This window comes from Pongo pygmaeus, chromosome 5 (assembly GCF_028885625.2).
Source record: "Pongo pygmaeus isolate AG05252 chromosome 5, NHGRI_mPonPyg2-v2.0_pri, whole genome shotgun sequence".
Taxonomy (NCBI): domain Eukaryota; kingdom Metazoa; phylum Chordata; class Mammalia; order Primates; family Hominidae; genus Pongo; species Pongo pygmaeus.
The window spans coordinates 75,519,268-75,525,616 of NC_072378.2; positions in this window are offsets into that span (position 1 = coordinate 75,519,268).

Consider the following 6,349-nt stretch of genomic DNA (forward strand, 5'->3'; position numbering starts at 1 on the left):
CCAGAATCTCTGAGTCATGGCTGAAGCAGTATTAAGAGGAATGTTTATAGTGCTAAACACCCACATCAAAAAGTTGGAAAGAGCTCAAATTGACATACCTAGAGGAAATAGAAAAACAAGAGCAAACCAATCCTACAGCTAGCAGAAGACAAGAAATAACCAAAATCAGAGCTGAACTGAATGAACTGGAGATGAGAAAAACCATACAAGAAAATCAATGAAACCAAAAGTTGGTTCTTTGAAAGACTAACTAAAATTAATAGACTGCTGGCTAGACTAATAAAGAAAAAAAGAGAAGATCAATATAAACACAATCAGAAATGACAAAGGGAACACTACCCCCAACCCCACAGAAATACAAAAAAGAAAACCCATCTATTACAAACACCTCTATGCACACAGACTAGAAAACCTAGAAGATTATGAATAAATTCCTGGAAACATACAGTCTCCCAAGATCAAACCAGGAAGAAATCAAAACCCTAAACAGACCAATAATAAGTTCCCAAATTTAATCAGTAATAGTAATTTTTCAAACAGACAAAGCCCATCAACCAGAGAGATTCACAGTTAAATTCTATTAGACATATAAAGAAGAGCTGGTACCAATCCTACTAAAACTATTCCAAAAAATTGAAGAGAAGGGACTCCTCCCTAACTCATTCTATGAAGCCAGCATCATTCTAATACTAAAACCTGGAAGTGACACAACAAAAAAAGAAAATGACAGCAAATATCCCTGATGAACATAGATGCAAAAATTATCAACAAAGTACTAGCAAACCAAACCTGGCAGCACATCAAAAAGTTAACCTACCATGATCAAATAGGCTTTATTCCTGGGATATGAGGTTGGTTTAACATATGCAAATCAACAAATGCGATTCATCACATAAACAGAACTAAAAAAAAAAAGATCATCTCAAAAGACACAGCAAAGGCTTTCAGTGAAATTTAACATCTCTTCATGTTAAAAACCCCCAAGAAACTGGGCATTAAGGGACTATACCTCAAAATGATATGAGCCATCTATGACAAACCCACAACCAACATCATACTGAATAGGCAAAAGCTGGAAGCATTTATTTCTTTTGACAACTGGAACAAGACAAGGATTCCCACTCTTGCCACTCCTATTCAACATAGTGTTGGAAGTGCTAACAAGAGCAATCAGCAAGAGAAAGAAATAAAAGACATCCAAATAGAAAGAGAGGAAGTAAAACTATTTCTCTTCACAGATGATATGATCCTGTACCTAGAAAACCCCACAGTCTTCTCCCAAAGGTTCCTATATTGGATAAACAACTTCAGCAAAGTTTTTGAATACAAAATCAATGTTGAAAAATCAGTAGCATTTTAATACACCAGTGCTGCCAATGAGAGCCAAATAAAGAACAAAACCCCATTTATAGTAGCCACAAAAAGAATAAAATACCTAGGAACACAGCTAATCAGGGAGGTGAAAGATATCTACAAACAGAACTAAAAAATGCTGCTAAAAGAAATCAGAGCTGACACAAACAAATGAAAAAACATTTTATACTAATGGATTGGAAAAATCAGTATCATTAAAATGGCTATACTTCCCAAAGCAACTTACAGATTCAATGCTATTTCTATCAAACTACCAATTACAGTATTCACAGAATTTGAAAAAAAACTATTCTAAAATTCATATGGAACCAAAAAAGAGCCCAAATAGGCAAAACAATCCTAAGAAAAAGAACAAAACCAGAGGCATCACATTAGCTGACTTCAAACTATACTACAAGGCTACAGTGGCCAAAACAGCATGGTACTAATACAAAAACAGACACATAGACAAATGGAACAGAATACAGAAACCAGAAGTAAAGCCACACACCTATAACCATCTGATCTTCAACAAAGCTGACAATAACAATCAATGGGGAAAAGACTCCTTATTCAATAAATGATGCTAGGATAACTGGCTAGCCATATGCAGAAGATTGAAGCTGGACTTATTCCTTTGTACTATATACAAAAGTCAAGACAAATGGAAGACTTAAGTGGAAAAATCTAAAACTATAAAAATTCCAGGAGAAAACCTAAAAAATACCATCCTGAATATCAGCCTTGGCAAAGATTTTGTAATGAAGACTCTAAAAGCAAATGCAACAAAAACAAAAATTGACAAGTGGGGCTTACTTAAAATAAAAAACTGCACAGAAAAAGAAACAATCAATACAGTAAACAGGGAACCTACAGAATAGGAGAAAATATTTGCAAACTATGCATCCAACAAAGGTCTAATATCCAGAATCTATAACGAACTTGAATCAACAAGCAAAAAACAAACAACCTCATTTTAAAATGGGCAAAGGACATGAACAGACACTTCTTAAAAAAAGACATACATGTGGCCAACAAGCATATGAAAAAATGCTCCACATTACAAATCATCGGAGAAATGCAAATCAAAACCACAATGAGATAGCATCTCATGGTAATCAGAATGGCTATTACTAAGAACTTTAAAAATAACAGATGCTGGTGAAGTTGTGGAGAAAGTGGAATGCTTATATACTGTGGGTGGGAATGTAAATTAGTTCAGCCACTGTTGAAAGCAGTTTTGAAATTGTTCAAATAACTTAAAATGGAGGTATCATTTGACCCAACAATCCCATTACTGGGTATATAACAAAAAGAATATAAATTGTTTTACCATAAAGACACATGCAGATGAACGGTGCACTCTGGCCCAGATACTATGCTTTTCCCATGGTCTTCGCAACTCACAGACCAAGAGATTCCCTTGGGTGCCTATGCCACCAGGGCCCTGGATTTCAAGCACAAAACTGGGCAGCCATTTGGGCAGACACTGAGCTAGCTGCAAGAGTTTTTATTCATACCCCAGTGGCACTGAGAATGCCAGCAAGATAGAACCATTTACTCCCCTGGAAAGGGGGTTGAAGCCAGGGATCAAAGTGGTCTAGCTCAGTGGATCCCACCCCCATAGAGCCCAGCAAGCTCAGATCCACTGGCTCGAAATTCTCGCTGCCAGTACAGCAGTCTGAAGTCTACCTGGGATGCTCCAGCTTGGTGCGGGGAGGGGCATCCACCATTACTAAGGCTTAAGTAGGTGGTTTTCCCCTTACATTGTAAACAAAGCCACCAGGAAGTTTGAACTGGGCGGAGCCCACTGCAGCTCAGCAAAGCCACTGTAGCAAGACAGCCTCTCTAGATTCCTAGTCTCTGGGAAGGGCAGTTCTGAAAGAAAGGCAGCAACCCCAGTCAGGGGCTTATAGATAAAATTCCCATCTCCCTGGGACAGAGCACCTGGGGAAGGGATGGCTGTGGGTGCAGCTTCAGCAGAATCAAACATTCCTGCCTGCCGGCTCTGAAGAGAGCAGTGGATCTCCTAGCACAGCACTCGAACTCTGTTAAGGGACCGACTGCCTCCTCAAGTGAGTCCCTGACCCCTGTGCCTCCTGACTGGGAGACACCTCCCAGCAGGGGTCGACAGACATCTCATACAGGAGAGCTCTGGCTGGCATCTTGTGGGTGCCTCTCTGGGATGAGCTTCCAGAGGAAGGAAGTTTTGCAGCAAGTTTTGCTGTTCTGCAGCCTTTGCTGGTGATACCCAGGCAAACAGGATCTGCAGTGGACCTCCAGCAAACTCCAGCAGACCTGCAGCAGAGGGTCCTGACTGGTAGAAGTAAAACTAACAAACAAAAAGGAATAGCATCAACATTAACAAAAAGGATGTCCACGCAGAAACCCAATTTGAAGGTCACCATCAAAGACAAAAGGTAGATAAATCCATGAAGATGAGGAAAAACCAGCGTGAAAAGACTGAAAATTCCAAAAAACAGAATGCCTCTTCTCTTCCAAAGGATCACAACTCCTCACCTGCAAGGGAACAGAACTAGATGGAGAAAGAGTTTGATGAATTGACAGAAGTAGGCTTCAGAAGGTGGGTAACAACAAACTCCTCCAAGCTAAAGGAGCATGTTCTAACCCAATGCAAGGAAGTTAAGAACGTTGAAACAAGGTTAGAGGAATTTCTAACTAGAATAACCAGTTTGGAGAAGAACATAAATGACCTGATGGAGCTGAAAAACACAGCACGAGAACTTCATGAAGAATACACAAGTATCAATAGCTGAATCGATTAAGCAGAATAAAGGATATCATGGATTGAAGGTCAACTTAATGAAATAAAGCATAAAGACAAGATTACAGAAAAAGAATGAAAAGGAATGAACAAAGCCTCCAAGAAATATGGGACTATGTGAAAAGACCAAACCTACACTTGATTGGTGTACCTGAAAGTGATGGGGAGAATGGAACCAAGTTGGAAAATACTCTTCAGAATATTATCCAGGAGAACTTCCCCAACCTAGCAAGACAGGCCAACATTCAAATTCAGGAAATACAGAGAACACCACAAAGATACTCTTCGAAAAGAGCAACACCAAGACACATAATCATCAGATTCACCAAAGTTGAAATGGAGGAAAAAATATTAAGAGCAGCCAGATAGAAAGGTTGGGTTACCCACAAAAGGGAGCCCATCAGTCTAACAGCAGATCTCTCTGCAGAAACCCTACATGCCAGAAGAGAGTGGGGCCCAATATTCAACATTCTTAAAGAAAAGAATTTTCAACCCAGAATTTCATATCCAGCCAAACTAAGCTTCATAAGTGAAGGAGAAATAAAATCCCCTACAGACAAGCAAATGCTGAGAAATTTTGTCACCACCAGGCCTGCCTTACAAGAACTAGTCATCAAAAGGAACAACTGGTACCAACCACTGCAAAAACGTACCAAACTGCACAGACCATCAACACTGTGAAGAAACTGCATCAACTAATGGGCAAAATAACCAGCTAGCATCATAATGACAGGATCAAATTCACACATACCAATATTAACCTTAAATGTAAATGGGCTAAATGGAAAGCAAAACCAAGCAGGTGTTGCAATCCTAGTCTCTGATAAAACAAACTTTAAACCAACAAAGATCAAAAAAGACAAAGAAGGGCATTACATAATGGTAAAGGGATCAATGCAACAAAAAGAACTATCTTAAATATATATGCACTGAATACAGGAGCACCCAGATTCATAAAGCAAGTTCTTAGAGACCTACAATGAAATTTAAGACTCATACAGAGTAATAGTGGGAGACTTTAACACCCCACTGTCAATATTAGACAGATCAACGAGACAGAATATTAACAAGGATATTCAGGACTTGAACACAGCTCTGGACCAAGTGGACTTAATAGATATCTATAGAACTCTCCACCCCAAATCAACAGAAGATACATTCTTCTCAACACCACATCACACTTATTCTAAAATTGACCACATAATCGGAAGTAAAACACTCCTCAGCAAATGCAAAAGAGTAGAAATAAAAAGAAACTGTCTCTCAGACCACAGTGCAATCAAATTAGAACTCCAGATTAAGAAACTCACTCAAAACCGCACAACTACATGGAAACTGAACAACCTGCTCTGAATGACTGGGTAAATAACAAAATGAAGGCAGAATAAACAAGTTCTTTGAAACCAATGAGAACAAAGAGACAATATAGCAGAATCTCTGGGACACAGCTAAAGCACTGTTTAGAGGGAAAATTATAGCACTAAATACCCACAGGAGAAAGCGGGAAATATCTCAAATCGAACACTAACATCACAATTAAAAAAAACTAGAGAAGCAAGAGCAAACAAATTAAAAAACTAGCAGAAGACAAGATATAACTAAGATCACTGCAGAACTGAAGGAAAGAGAGACACAAAAACCCTTCAGAAAATCAATGAATCCAGGAGCTAGTTTTTTTTAAAGATTAACAAAATAGAATGCTAGCCAGACTAATCAAGAAGAAAAGAGAGAAGAATCAAATAGACACAATAAAAAATGATAAAGGGGATATTAGCACTGATCCCACAAACATACAAACTACCATCAGAGAATACTGTAAACATCTCTATGCAAGTGAACTAGAAAATCCAGAAGAAATGGATACATTCCTGGACACGTAAACCCTCCCAAGATTAAACCAGGAAGAAGTCAAATCCCTGAATAGACCAATAACAAGTTCTGAAAATGAGGCAGTAATTAATAGCCTACCAACCAACCAAAAAAAAAAAAAAAAAAAAAAAAAAAAAAGCCCAGGAACAGAGGGACTCACAGCCAAATTCTACCAGAGGTACAAAGAGGAGCTGGTAACATTCCTTCTGAAACTATTCCAAACAGTAGAAAAAGAAGGACTCCTCCCTAACTCATTTTATGAGGTCAGCATCACCCTGATACCAAAACCTGGCAGAGACACAACAAAAAAGAAAATTTCAGGCCAATATCCCTGATGAACAT